General features: G+C 39.9%; 1 protein-coding gene across 10 annotated transcripts in view; it reads right to left on the bottom strand.

Moving 5' to 3' along the window:
- DST (dystonin) overlaps window positions 1-16377 on the bottom strand; it is a 306444-nt gene that overhangs the window by 256373 nt on the left and 33694 nt on the right. The window lies entirely within an intron of this gene.

Raw genomic sequence — 16377 nt, 5'->3', positions numbered from 1 at the left:
GGTGAGTAATACAGTATACTGCTGCTCAAAGCAAATTAAGAGAGACAGTTCCATTCTGTGTGGTAAAGGGGATTTCAGCAGTGCAGATTGATGTACAGAAAGAAGGAGGGGGAAAATATTATGCTTATTAGAATCCCCTCATCTGTACAACTAAAATTTCTACAACTAAGTTTCAGAGTGATCTAGAGTTCCAGAATTACCAAAGAACTAGAAACACACACCCTAGCCTGCATCTCCTTTAACAGCATCACGCTTTTCAGATTTCAGACAAAACTATTCACAGCATGAAGTACCATCTCCTATTATCTACAGAGCAAGTTGCTATTGAAGGCACAGCAGCAGACTAGGCAAGTAACACTGGCTGCTTTACTTGTTTATTGTAAACACAGATAGGCAACCACCACATAATGCTGAACACAGGGAAAGGAGTAGGAGCAAGCACAGAATGCTCTCTGTAAACCCTGATTAAACCCTGATTAAACCCTAATTAATCCTCTCTGTAAACCCTAACATGAAACATACTCAAATATGGTCTGCCTTCCTTTCCTGAGGCATGGCACTCTAAGCTCAGTTGTAATGCATCACGTTTTTTATTTGCATCTCTGTTTTACTAGCCATCTAACATGCATTCTTCTCTTTTGAACCTCTGCTTCCATGTACAGTGGTACCTTGCTTTGCAACCATTTTGGATTACAACCCCGTCAAACCCGTTCCCTTTTTTGGATTACAACCCATATTTATTTTTGGAGGCCCCATTGGCAAAAGTGCGCCTTGGGTTACAACCTGTTTTGGTTTACAACTGGACCTCCAGAACAGACTATGGTTGTAAACCAAGGTACCACTGTATATATCTTCCAAAAGTGTAGCACTCATCTATTTAGAACTACAGGTACCTCAGGTTACATACGCTTCAGATTACATATGCTTCAGGTTACAGACTCTGCTAACCCAGAAATAGTGCTTTAGGTTAAGAACTTTGCTTCAGGATGAGAAAAGAAATCGTGCTCCGGCGGCAACAGGAGGCCCCATTAGCTAAAGTAGTGCTTCAGGTTAAGAACAGTTTCAGGTTAAGAACGGACCTCCGTAACGAATTAAGTACTTAACCCGAGGTACCGCTATATCTTTCACTCAAACAAATTTCATCCGTGCTCTTTCACACATCTTATTCTACCGCTTCAAGTTTCATTTAATCAAGTCCAAAGATGCTAAGATTAAGGAAGATAACCAAGTCATCTCTTGTGTTTCCCAAGCTCCTTGTTATGACTGGATATGTGTGTTTTATTTTATCTAGTTACTCTGTTACCTCTCATTTAACAAATATGCCCAAATTAATTATAGAGCTTATCTTATGGAACACTTGTGATGTACATTTAAAATGGCTGTTGGGGGTACATAGCTGGATGATGCGGATCTTACTTCTGTGTCCCAAATTAAGTTACTACCATAAAGAGTTACCATATATAAGCTACATGTCATTAGACCCAAACTGCGAGCAGTTACTTCTCTCACACTTGCTGTCCACTGACTCCTCAAGCAGCTTCTGCATCAGATGTAAAGCAATCCAACAACTGACACATGATACGTTCACAGCTTGCAACATTCATTCAGTTGCTTCTGCCTCAAATGCTTGTTGGTGCATAATCAAACTATACAGCAAATGCATTATTGCTATTTTATTTATTTTACTGATTTTGTTCCGCAGCCCCTGACAGATGCCCAAGCTACAGCAATATCTAATGCACAGAAATGCAGCATGTGAAGCTTTTCTGGCATGAAGGTGAAGTGATGAGCAACGCTTCATACCTTTAAAGACAAAAGAGCAGAGGCAAAAAAAAATAATGCAGTAACATTTAATGATTTTAAACTTTTTTTTACATTTAAAAATGTTTTCAAAGTTTTCTTGTTATTGTTAATTGCATTGCTTTGCCACTTGCCTTGTTGCCTCCCTGGGAGGAAAGGTTGAATAGAAATTTAGTATATATACTAACTTTATCAATGTTTTAACAGCGCTTTGACCCTTTCCCCTCTCATCAGAACTATAGTTATTGTTAAGACATGCATAATTCAAGTGGAAATACGAAATGTCAGACATATTTTATTTCAATGTCCATTAGATGCTTCAGGAATCCTTGCAGTTCCCATTGTCGCTAATTTTTACCAATAACTAGCATATGGCAGATTGAAATCATTTGTCTCAATGCCCGCACTACAGCAGCTGGGAAATGTTTAAATATTGATGATGAGGGCTTCCAGGATTACAGGTTGAACACAGTGGGTTGTGTTCAATGGTGGCTTTGCCTTAGAACATGGGTAGGCAAACTAAGGCCCAGGGGCTGGATCCGGCTCAATCACCTTCTAAATCCGGCCCGTGGATGGTCTGGGAATCAGCGTGTTTTTACATGAGTAGAATGTGTGCTTTTATTTAAAATGCATCTCTGGGTTATTTGTGGGGCATAGGAATTCGTTCATTTCCCCTCCCCAAAATATAGTCCGGCCCTCAACAAGGTCTGAGGGACAGTGGACCGGCCCTCCTGCTGAAAAAAGTTTGCTGACCCCTGCCTTAGAAGCAAGCACTTCCACTTGCACCTAGTTCCCACTTATCCTTCTTACTCACTTAAGCTCCCTGCTTTAGAGGATCGCAAGGGAGGGCCTTCCACAGCACACAGAATTTCAGTAGTTACGAAGGATTGGCAAAAAAATGGTGCCCTGACTTTTGCTAAAAGAATCATTTTATGCCTCCCTTGGATACGACCCAGTGATGTGCAACAGAAAATTGCAGCATCCATTTTTCAAAACGCATTCTTTTATAAAACTAATTAGTAACTTCCAATGGATTAACACAATGAACAAAATTCAGAAACTGGAAACTGAATAAAGACAAGTGCTAGTTAAATCTAGCAAAACTGGAATTACCTTTTTTCAGATGACTTAGGAAGCAAAAACACTTCCAACACATTAGTATGCTTACAGTTTTCAGTGCCTTCATTCCCTCTTTCATTTAAATAGTGTAAGGAAAGAGTATACTACTGAACAAACAAGTCTTAAAACAATCATATAAGCATTCCCAATAAAATAACTTCCACATAAAGCTTTGTATTTGAGTATAAAACATTTAACCACCCCAAGTGCATGTTGTTCTTATTGTTTTTTCACTTTAGCCAAATATTTCAGTTAAGTTATTTATTGGGAAAATGTTATATACACTTATATAACAGGTAAAGCAACAACAACCATGATACACTTTGTTTACTAAATGTAAATCAAATAAACATGATAATCTACTCTCTATTGCTTTAGAGTAGCAGAAACATTTTCGGAAAATCCTCCAACTCAACATCACTGGTTAGAAGGTTTCTAATTACCCTGTCTAGGACGCGGCTTGTTGCTGTGGTCTAAACCACTGAGCCCCTTGGGCTTGCTGATCAGAATCAGCGGTTCAAATCCCCATGAAGGGATGAGCTCCCGTTGCTCGGTTCCTGCTCCTGCCAACCTAGCAATTCAAAAGCACGTCAAAGTGAAAGTAGATAAATAGGTACCGCTCCGGCGGGAAGGTAAACAGCGTTTCTGTGCGCTGCTCTGGTTTCGCCAGAAGCAGCTTACGTCATGCTGGCCACATGACCCAGAAAAACTGTCTGCGGACAAACGCCAGCTCCCTCGGCCAGTAAAGTGAGATGAGCACCGAACCCCAGAGTCATCCGCAACTGGACTTAACTGTCACAGGTCCCTCTACCTTTAATTACCCTGTACTAATGACTAACAGGCGGAGACAACTATATATTCACCGTGCCTTTTTCATCAGCTTGGATCATGAACATTAGTGACAGAATGTTGGACTGCATGGACCCGTTATTTGATCTCGCATGGCAATCTATTATTTCATTAGCGTAATTTATACGTCCCACATTTTGGCTTGGAATCAAACTCTTGTGGCAGCTTATTAACATAAAAAGCATCTAAAGCAAATACTGAATACCAAAATCCTAAAAGCAAGCACTGCCACAAAAAGGTTATAAGCAATTATGCTAATCAAATGCATTTTATAAAGGATAATGTTGATATCATATGATTGAAAGACCTGGTGGCCTTCCTTGAGGAACCCTTGAGGAACAGAGGCACCCACAGAGTTTCTGTGTAAATAATGGGACAACAAGGTCCCATTGTTGGAAAGGAAATACTGTACAATGTAAGTCAGGGATGGGGAACCTGTGGTCCTCCAAGTGCTGTTGAACTACAATTCCCATCATCCCTGACTATCATCCATGCTGGCTGGTGCTGATGGGAGCCAGAGTCTAACAATTTCTGGAGGGCCATGGGTTGCCCGTCTCTGATGTTAACAAAATTAATTATACATTTCTTCTGCATTCTGAATAATTTCACAAACAACACAGGCCTTTCCATCAGTACTTCTCCTAGTTAAGGGCTTCAGAGCAAGAGCACAGGGCTGGAAAGCCTACTGAATACAAAGTAGAACACAACTGGGAAATATCCTTTTTAATTAGAGGAATAGGTCTATGACAGTTCTAATGCTACAGAGGTAGTGCTTTTAGCAATTAGCACTTCCTTATTACTTGCAAATTGCTACCTCTCCTTGAGCTTCCAAGTGGATCAGAGAGCTGCAGTTACCTACAGACTTCATTTATTCAACTGCTCTTTGCTTAAGTGCTCTTGTATCAACTTCAGATTTCTGGCCTCCTATTATTTAAAGAGCTTTTCCCGCTACTGCAGCAGTTCTTGATGTTGTTGACTTTGGAAGAGCTGACTCATCTTGGGAAGATGTTTTGCTTAACAATTCTATGAACAGCCAGGGATCAACTTCTTTCTCATCCTGCATGCTATTGTTCCAAGCCTCTCTGGCCAGGTGAACAAATTCAACAGTCTTGCTAACGCCTTCCTAGCCTGGTTAAAGTAGCCAGTTAACCTAAAAGAGGTTCTGCAGTCCAGTATGGGGAACAATAAATCATTTTAGATTGTTGACAAGTATATGTTGCAAAGTGCAATAGGCGTGTTAAATAGATGCACCATTTTCTGCAACTGCAGATGCATGCTAGAATAAGCTGCATTTGTTAAAAGTCTCCTGGGTACAATTTTTTGCCTAGCACAGAAGGACCTCTTACAGGGAAGATGCTGGCAATCGTAAGAGCCAGAGGACTACAGCCAACTTTTAAAATTTTGGGTTATGTATAAGGAGTATGATTTAAGCTAGATTAACTTAGTGAATGCGTCAATTCATGCTCCCAACTTTAATGATTGGTAGGAAATTTGAGAAAGAGCCGCTTACAGCTTCAGGTTCTTTTGGAGGAAAAAGTGGACATTTATGGTGCTCTTATCATATGTTTATTTGCAAATATATACACAGAGTATTGAAGAGCAGGCAGGAGAATGTGCTAATATAGTTACTACCTTTTTCTAATACTTCAATTTCTTCCTTAAAGCTCACTGTTACTATGATGAGCTTCCTTAAGGGCCTATGAGTTGTAGCAAACCAAGTCATCCTGTTCATATATGATCTTTCACTTGTGCAGCTGAAGTTTCCCTCTTTCTACTTTCCCCATGTACACACCCCAAATCTGCTCTGGAGTTTCCCTCAACCTTCCAGAGGAAATCTGGGGTGTGTGGTGGGTTTGCAAGGCAAGGTAAGTGAGAGGAAACTCCATTGTGCAAACTGAAGTCCTTGCATGAATGTGACAGCTTCACTGGGTACAACCCTATGCATACACAACTTAAATACACGCAGGCTCTGTGACTACAGAGCTGATCAAAGTGTGCAAATTAAGGATGGAGACTGCTACCTCAATTCCAATCCCCCCTGCTGCCAACAAGTGTTGATTCTACAGAGATTATAATGTCTGAAAAGGTCCTGAGTTAGGAAAAAGGATAGCAGTGTAGAAATCGTATCCATGCTCTGCTTGTTGGGGCTGTTTTTACAACTCATGAGAGAAAACACACACAAGCAGTCTTACAACTGTCTGCCTGGAGACCCATGTGGCCCCTGTTCGTTCTGTGCTATTCCATCTGTCCTATTCCATATTTTAGGGCCATACTAAGATTAATGGGTGAGTGAAAGTCATTCTGGGCAAGTCACTACTTTCCAGATGCAAATGGGACTAGACATTCAACTGTCCAAAGCAACAGTATTAAATTATCCACCAGTGTCAATGTACAGTATAGAGTCAGAAAGCCTGCAGATTTTAAGATTGATTCCTACATTGTTTAATTTCACCAAGGAAGGATCAGTTAAATTCTGGCGTAATTATACCATCTTAAGTCTCCTCACTTGTTCTGCATGCAAAAAGGCTCCAGGTTCATTCCTTAGCATGTCCTGTTAGAGCTGGGAATGTCCCCTGTCCAAAATGACCCCTCTGATTCAAAATGGCTTTCCAGGATTTCATTGTCAACAATACTGAGTTAAATGGCCAACTGGCCATTCTAGTTCACAGAAAAGAGAGGAAAGAGGTTGTTGTGGATTTATGCAGAATTTAGTTTGCAAGAAGAGAGTCTACCCCTCCACCCAAATGTTTTAAATACAATGCTCAAAACCAGGCATGTCTGCCTCTTACACTATAGTAGCATTTTTAATAATAATCCCACCAGATCCAGACAGTTGAATCCTACTGCTTTTCTTGTAAATCTCACATCTGGATTTTGACAGCAAATCAATATAAAAAACAAGGAGAGAGAAAGAGAGCTACTCCCTATTTCAAAAAAATGCATTTCGTATGTACCCTTGGGCATTACATAGTTACTATTTTTAAAAAAACAAAACAAAACCACAGCTTCACACTCTAAATGTCAAAACATAAGCTACGCATTGTTTCAACATGCTAATGTAGTCTTTAAAAATGCATGAAGAGGGTCTCAATACATAAAGTAACTATTAACTATTCAGCTGAATTGCAATCCCACAGTCCCTGTGATCCAGAATGCAGCATGCACACAGGACTCCCACTATCTGCTATGGCATGCGAGGCTGTGGGGGCTCTTTTTCCTGCCTGCCACAGCTAGCAATGCAGAAACGCTATTCGCATGTGTGAGGCTACCACACTAGAACATTGCAACTGGCTTCAGTCCTCTCCCTTTGCATTAAACCATCACAAAAACAAGACAGCATGCCAACACCTCTGACTTGATGCAAGGGCCAGGTTGGAATGGAATATTTCAGAATCACTATGCTTGAGGCTGCCAAGAATCTAACATCAATGCAAACAAAGCACTGGAATGTAGAGGCACACTAGAAATACATACAAGCAAGCCAGGCAAAAGCAGGGGTCAATAGCCAAAGCTTCTACATGAGCTCAGATGGCAAAAGTACAGATGAGGCAAGAGATGGATAGACGTGATGCTGTGGGGAAGCAGAAATAGCCAAATGCCCCTGTTTTGTCCTGATCAACTTAAATGTGCTACTTGACAGCTTTATAGCAACAATTTACTGCCTATCACAGAGGCAATAAGGTAGGATTTAGCATCCCTAATCCAGGGCCTTCAGGGTTGCAGTTTTATTTCACTTGCAAGAGTAGCTCATTGCCAATACAGAAAAATATTTCCTGCCTTCAAAGCCAACAAATCGGTGATGGAAGTCTACGTCTTAATTGCAAGGGATTGCTATCTACGCTCATCTGACGGAGATTTCAGCAACAGATCTAACTCTCCCAGCCAGCCTCAACTCCATCTGAAGTGACTGATGCACAAAAGGGAGCTGCTTCTAGGCACTGGGAATTTAGGGAGCGTTTGAATGCTATCTATTGATTCCACCCATCTGCTGCAGTTGTCGTGGCAATGGAGATCCTCAAGGTCTTTATGATTCATGATATAACAACCATACGCTCACTTGAAATTGCCAAATGGGAGTCTGTATCCTTAGATGCCTCAAGCAAAACCCAAGGAAGCTAGTGATCGTCACAAGAGACACTGCAAAAGGGCATGTGGAGCTCTAGAAAGAGTGTGAGTTTGAATGTCACAATTTATACCAGAAACATCTTGCATCCATGATTGTATTTTGCCGCAATGAATGCTGCATTGAGTCTACCTAAGGGTTCTCCCCCTCCCTAAATAAATGTCCATTCTGGTCAAAGCTAGGCGAGAAACCCAGGAAAGGGGCTAGTGCAGGGAAAGGGGACAAAACAGGGGGGTATGGCAGAAAGCAAGTTCCTGAACCTTGAACTGACTCCAAAACCTGAACAACCAGGTCAGTGGGTTCAGTGTACGTATAATGCACAGTCTCTCAGTGGTCTGGTTCTCACATAACACTATGATGCCATGGGTTTGCATGATGCCAGGCATTTGGCCATTGGAATATATGCAGTACTCTGTGACTTATTAATGCAACAAGTTTCCCACCTTTTAAAAAAATCCTTTTTTATTTTATAAGAATATCAAACTGAACAAAAAATAAAAAATAAAATGTTTAGTACAAACAAAAAATTACTAAATATACCCATTAGAGACAGAGTGCATACTGCTGTACTCTACAGTACCCAATCATGTCTTTACTATTTTACAAGTATAGTAGGGGGAATGAAATATGAAAATAGAAATTACTGACATTGTGGTAAACATAAAAGGAACAATGTGGGCTTAGAAACAGATTATAAACTGCATTTTATCAAGCTGAAACAGAAGAAACTTTTTTTAAAAGAGGAAAACCTCTCAATTTGGGTGGATGTGGTGAAAGGAGAACACTATCATTTTGACACCAAATATATTTTATGTGAGGGCGGTGGTTTTTCCAGTATTTCCCCTAAGTTACAATGTGCCATAATCAAATATTAGTGAGTGGCTGTGGAAAATGAGAAAAACTTTTTTAATATTTTCCCTCTCTGTGTGTGTGTGTCCCTGCACCCCCAAACAAGGAATTCTCATCTCTAATCCCACCAAGTATCTTCAGACAGATGAAGCTGTACTAAGCTTTCTAAATTTTAGCATGGTGAATCGCTTTATCTCCCGTATGAAATTGTTTAACAACAGAAGAATCTGAACACTAATCCTGCAGTCCTATCTTGCGGTTACCATCACTGAAGTCTGTGGGCGCTCTGCCTGAAAATAGACCCATCTAACATTTGTTTCGCTACGATTGTCACAGGAGATCTTTGCGGGGTGGATTATTATTCTCAGGGCTGTGTCTGCTATGGGCATTTGTCATCATTTTAGCTATTTTTACTCTACAGAGTGATCATCACGAGGGGCTATGATGACAGTGCAGAACAGAGCAAAGGTAATGGAAGTCTCCTCACTTCTATTGTAGTTCTATACATTATTTTCTTGCACTTTGTGGGGCTATATAAATTATTGTCAATAGTAATAATGGTTACACAATGCTTTCACTCCTTTAGTCATTTGTGTATGAGTTTCAATTTTGTATGGTTTGTATACCATAAAACCACACACACAGAGAGAGACACCCTGCCACACATACTTCTGCCAACTCCTGATAGAGAGGGAAGCAGAACACGACTAATTTTAGTTCCAGTGGTAAAAAATGTTGGAATCGACAGATAACTCAGTACTGTACTGCTAGTTCAACTCAGAGCAAAGAAGCTTCTGTCCCATGTGATGAACTGATATGTGAAACTTGAGATGTAGGTCTCAAGGTCTAGGCTTGCTTGTTTTGACTCACTGTACATTTGAATCAGCAGTTTTGTCCATGTTATGTTCCATGAATATCTTGTGCAGTCCAGTCCACATTTAAGATTATATTCCAGATCATAGTTCTACTTACAGTTTTTTTGCACTTTAAAGTACCTCAGTAATGAGAAATTTACTTTTCCTGGAAGCATACTAATGAAGTATAAACAGATATAGCAGGCATCATTGTCCTGCTGCTAAGTTCGCTGCTGCAAATGGCAGAAGGGTGTTTATTACCCATGTGTAAATCCAGTTTCAGAAATGTACCTCAATATCATGTTTCAAGCAGCAAAATATCTATGAGCAGATTCAGTCCATGCATGCATCTCTTTGCAAACTGAGAGCTGTGTTGCACACTGGAATAAATCTCAAGAAGACAAGGCATCTCTGCATGCTCACTTGGCTTGCAAGTATTCACTGAATCAAGCCCATTTTGATTGTAACAACATCACCCACTACAGATCTGGTGTTTATTGATTTGAAAAGCTTAATATTAAGCTCTCCAAGATGAGAGCTCATTCAAGAAGGGAGGAGCCCTTATCCTAGAAGATTATTCACTATGCATCATTGGACTGGATAGAGTCTGAAAGGATTCTTGGGTGCAGATATTGTACATGGTATGCCACAATACAACCTCAGCGATACTGGTATCCCAAAGCTTTTTGCGTATGAAGTTTACATGCATAATTTTACTTGTACAACAGCAACACTATATCGCATTTGACAGCATGAAAATGCAGGGTGAGGACACTTTAAAACCACTTCTTCAATATTTTAACTTACTTTAAAATGCACAAGTATTATTATCCTTTTGAAATTTGATTGTGATAATTCATCACATGGAATATTTACTTGAATGTCAGAAAATCAAGGCGTTGTCTTTCAAGAAATATTTCAGGCATGCAATAAGGCTGCATTCGTATCTGACATTTACAGAATGTTCTTCTGAACAGCAGTTCTTAAAAGCACACTTAGCTTCAAGTACATTAAAGGTATTATAGGTACAGGTCTTGCTTTAAGCAAACAGGAATAACTGCTATATGTCCTATTGATTTAAGGGAAGAGGGTTAAACACATTCTTCATTCTCCCATTGATTTCAACTGGTCTTAACTACAATTAAGTTAAGTGCTTAATTCTAGCTGAATCATGATGCACATTTTTAACTTTCAATGTAACATTTTATTTCTAAGCGGTTACTTAATCCTATAGTTATTCCTTAAAGGCTGAAAGTTAGGCAAACTAAAAACTGATCATTCCAATACAGTCATACCTCAGGTTGAAGTAACTTCAGGATAAGTATTTTCGGGTTGCGCGCTGCGGCGACCCGGAAGTAACGGAGCACGTTACTTCTGGGTTTCGCTGCTTGCGCATGTGCAGTCAAAATGACATCACGGGCATGCGTGGAAGCAGCGAATCGCAACCCCCACGCGCACAGATGCGCGGATGCGGGTTGTGTTCGCTTCTGGATGCGAACGGGGCTCCGGAATGGATCCCATTTGCATCCAGAGGTACCACTGTATAGTGCAGGGATAATGGGCAGATTTTTTTGCATAATAACAATTATGCTTTAGCACTAGGAGAGCAAGCTGCAGCAAACGTTGCACTCATTTTGCAGACTCAGTAACACTGAGCCTGAGGTCGCTGGGATAAGGGCACAGGAAACAATAAATGACATGACAACACTCTGGGCTCGAAATGGCCACATTTTTTATTACGGCTGTCAGTGGATTTTGGCATAGGCATTGGGTATGTATTTTGAATCAACCAGGCCGATTGCTGGCTGATGTATTTCATAAGGGTCAACCCTGGGTTAAGGATCCCCACATGACGCACATCAAATACAGGTGACCCCTCTAGGACACCACCTGGGGAGTTCTATGCCTGTTAGCTCCCATCTGGGGATATGGACAGAATCCCTTCCCTTGGACCTCTTTATTGGGGTACCCTGATACTTTCATCTGCTGGGGTGGGTAAGGCTCCTCCCTGCCCCATCTGACTACACTAAGGATCCAACCCAATGCCTTTTACTGCCAGCAAGTTGTGACAATTGCTGTGAGATAGGCAAAACCTACAAACCAGCCCAATGTGTCTGTGGGCAAATACGGCAACCGGGTAACTCCACAGCCTGGTCCTACACATGTACTGCCTATTTACTTTTGGGTAGGGCCAAAACATGCAGGGTAAGTAGGATGTATGTTCTTGACTACACAGAGGGAAGCAGGCGCAGCCAGTTTAAATGGGTTGGAGACAAAATCCATTATTAAGGTAATTCTTTTATTAAGCCAACAGAAATTATCAGAAAATGCCACGAAAGATTGGTTGCTATGCAGCAATCTGGTTGTACCAAGACTAATTTGAAAGAGGAAAGATGACAATAGCAGATAGCTTTTGTATTTCCAGAGCTACAATGTTACCCAGGTCTATCTACATCGCTAGGTGAAGCACACAGATTCCTTGATAGGTGGAGAAAGTAGGCAGCCTTAATACTAAGGAAGATTGGAATTAATTTTAAGTGGTGTGCTAATGAATAAATAAATAAGTAAATGCCCAATTAATTCATTTTTTTTCCATTTTCGAAAGCTAAAGAGTATCACAACATGTACAGAGTTCCAGCTGAACACAGCTTATCGGTAACAGTGCAACTGCTACTTTCGCCAGGGAAACGGCACATTGCAAGGTTGAAATCATGTTTAAGATGTGTCTTCGTACATGTCACTGTCGTGGGAGGTGGCACCAGTTACCAGCTTTTTCTTTCAGTAGTACTGACTGAAAAGTGATGTCCAAAAGCTGTCCTTTTTTGGCTCATCATAAAACTAATGTAAACAATGTTTTATATTACATTAATTACATAACAATTATGGAATGAAATCCAGCTTTGGCAAAAGAATGACGGGCTTTCTGGACTTGTTCTTTTCTGTCTCTAATGCCTTGTGATTCTGTGACTTTAAGAACATATCTATTTTGGCAGGGGGGATGAAAAGGGACATACAAGATACACTTCTGCACTCTTTGGGCTGTGGCTAAGCTATACAGAAGACAGCATGAGACTGCTTTTTCCTGCCTCACTTGGCATTGTAACTATGCACAAATTTAACCTGGCTGCTGGCATTTTAGATACGGGCGCATGTCCAAATCAGTGATAGGTAAACCTATCCATTCTTAAGGAAATCAGCCCTGAGTGCTCACTGGAAGGACAGATCCTGAAGCTGAGACTCCAATACTTTGGCCACCTCATGAGAAGAGAAGACTCCCTGGAAAAGACCCTGATGCTGGGAAAGATGGAGGGCACAAGGAGAAGGGGACGACAGGGATGTCCAACAGAGATGGTTGGACAGTGTTCTCGAAGCTACCAGCATGAGTTTGACCAAACTGCGGGAGGCAGTGGAAGACAGGAGTGCCTGGCGTGTTCTGGTCCATGGGGTCACGAAGAGTCAGACATGAGTAAACAACAACAACAACCTAGTGTTACCCTTATAGTAAATTTTAACAAACCATTAAAGTAATGAGAAAATAATTTGGAAGTGGGAGATCAAATAGCTATCTTAATGATCAGTATTTATGTCACTTTTAATCTATATAAGCCAGAAAGGTATGCATTTCAATTAAATACAGTACTATGGTTCACTGCACAATACACATTTAAAATCAGTACAATTAGGATTGACTTAAAAATCATTATTCAAATAATTACATATGCAGTGCTTTCCCTAACACTCAAAGCAATGGAAAAGCATCTGAGTAATCCTCATAACAACCATATAAGAGAGGCCAATATGATCATGCTGTTACTGCAAATGGAGATGTGGAGTTGAGGGATCAAGCAGTCGCAGCTGAGCTATAATTTGAACCCAGGGCTTGCCAAATTTATTTATTATATGAAACTACATCTACCTAGTGCAAAATATCAACCATCTTTAGATCCATGAAGGAGGGGGACAATGTCTTTTAAGGGTACTTAAAAGAACATATACTTGAGTAAGCAAAAATTGTTCATTGGAAGGAACAGCTATCTTTAACTTGTACATCAATATAATACTTAAAAAGCATGAAAGGCTTTAGGAACCTCTGCTTCTTTGAAAACTCCAGGTACTAATGGAGGATAAATCCAGCAATTAAAGTTTTAGTCACTACGTTGTGACAATTAATATTAAAGCTTGCAGATCAATGTATAATTTATGCATTAAATTTTTAACCAGATGTTTTGCTTTGTTATTATTATTAAAATAAAATGAATTTAAGAGGTTAGGATATTTCTAGTCACTGAATTAATTCTGAGTGTCCCTTTATTAGAATTCAAGTTAACCACCTGTGAGGAATAAAATAGAGCTGAAAAGCGCAGGGATTCAGCAGAAGTCAGCTGTGACCTGCTGTCCCACCTAAAACAATGAAATGCGTTTTTGTCACAACTAACATTTGCTAGTCTGTGAGCAGAACCATTTATAAAGCAATTTGGGGGGAAATAACCAATAAACCAGAAAAATCTGCACTGCCAATTACACTTTTCCCATTATCTAAAAAAATGTTATTATGATTGAAATGACACAGTAGCTAAGACTAAGATCATAAACACATTTCAGACCATGGATGTCAATGTAGTGTCAAATTCAAGGACAGAATACATGTATTTGCACAAAAATAGCCATTGGTTGAGAGGCTGTGATGTCATGGAACTTTCTCACAAACATTCTAACAGTTAGCAAGTTAAAGCACCCAACAAAAACTCTAGAGCAGAAAGGCTTGTATGCTACTGGCAGAATAGAGTGCAGAAAAGTGAATAAATGGCCTGTCAAACTCCATGAGTCAGGATTTCAAGAGATTCATTTAAAAGGTCTTTACCTAGCTCATTCACAGGCACCATTAGCAAGCAAGTGTAGCTTCTTTCTATGGTTTACTTCCTGGGAATGCACATGAAAGTGTTAAGTTACAAGTAAAAATAACAACATTGGGGCATGTGGGTTGATACAGTTTACCTATACAGTTGTACCTTGGTTCTCAAATGGAATCCATTCTGGAAGTCCGTTCAACTTCCAAAAGCGTTCGAAAACCAAGGCGCAGCTTCCAATTGGCTGCTGGAGCTTCCTGCACTCAATTGGAAGCCGCGTAGGACATTCGGCTTCCAAAGAAAGTTTGCAAACTGGAACACTTCCGGGTTTGCGGCTTTTGGGAGCCGAAATGTACGAGCACACCAAGGCGTTCGAGAGCCAACGTACGACGGTACCATGTATTTCACGCACACAAAAACTACTCTGATGGTGTGCATATAGTAAGGCGTATATATAGTAAGACAGTATGAATGGGAATTGGGTGCAGCAAATGCATTATATTTATTCTTTTAAAAAATGCATGTCTACTCATTTTCACAGGAGTATACTTCCCAAATAGGATTTGCCAACGGTCTTCTATTAGCTGAGATCAATGGGATACTAAGTGAAATGTATTCCAACATTATTTTGTTACATTGTGTTGGCTGGTATTCAGCTAAGTTTTACTCAAGAGTATTATCTGAAATCAATGAACATGACAAAGCTAAGTCCATTAATTTCAATAAATTTACTTTGAGTAAGACTTTGTTGAACACCACAAAGTATGCATAGTCTTGGCCAGTGACTTTCATGTTAGATCACAAACAAAATTAAAGTCACAGATTTATAATATAAAAGACATTTCATCGCACAGAAAGCAGCTCAGTGGATCATTTCTGAAGGAGCAAAAACAACAACAAAGAAGCGATTTTCATCCATGAATAAGTGGTTGCATTCATAATTATTTCTGTATCAGCTGAGTTAGTGCATTTGAGAGCTTTAGAAATTTTCTGTGTATGGAAGTTTCAAAAGGATCAAGACAATAATCAAAAACAAATAGCTCAGTCTTATGCACAAATTAGAACACATCTCTCTTCTCCAGTAGCTCACAACTCTTCTGTGCTCTCATATTTGCTGAGCAGTTGCCATTTCTTTATTTATGGTCACAGCTAGAGATATGCTTAACAGGCATGTGTTTGCACACAGTGGATGCCTCTTAAACTAAGTTGCTGATCCAAAATCTTATTTGCCTGCCTTGGTAAAATATTGATCTAATTTATACTTTTTTTAATATACAAGTTTTTAAATAAAACACTTGTGATCTACTAATCATACATAGCATCATGTGATTCCCACCCACAAGACCGGCAATGAATTTTCTACAGCTGACTCTGCTAGTTACAGTATTCAACAGCTGGGCCATAGATAACTTGGCACCCTGATAATAACCAAGAGTGTTTTGTAACCAAGGGGGAAATGTTGGAATTTAGAAAACTGATTACATCTTGCAATGCAGAAGCTGCATATAATATTTGATGAGGAAAGTTAGCACAAGCGTGGCTTTATTCCCTAGCTATGCAAAATGTCACTCCCTATTCCCCGCATATATTGTAGTCATTCTTTTCAGATTAGATCAGCTCCCATAAACAAGTCATCAGGATAAGCCACTGTAGTGAAGTCATACTACTGATATTCTGATGGGAAAGCTTAACTGGCTTAAGGACATATTATTCTGCAATGAATTTGCCAGTTTTTCCATACTCTGTGACAAGTCCAAAAGGTTGTTTCTTTTCCCAGCGACTGGATATAACACTTCAGAAGTCCTCAAATAAAGTAATTGAAGAGCTATGCAGGCCAGGCATAAGGAAAAAGAAACTGAATGTGATATACTGAGATTTGGATTAGATACTTCTTGTTCTTTCCAATGCTATAACCATAAAACTTCTGTTGTATTTC

This window comes from Podarcis cretensis, assembly GCF_951804945.1.
Source record: "Podarcis cretensis genome assembly, chromosome: 3".
Lineage (NCBI taxonomy): Eukaryota > Metazoa > Chordata > Lepidosauria > Squamata > Lacertidae > Podarcis > Podarcis cretensis.
The sequence above is the reverse complement of the archived record's forward strand: the minus strand, read 5'-3'. Positions and strand labels throughout refer to the sequence as shown.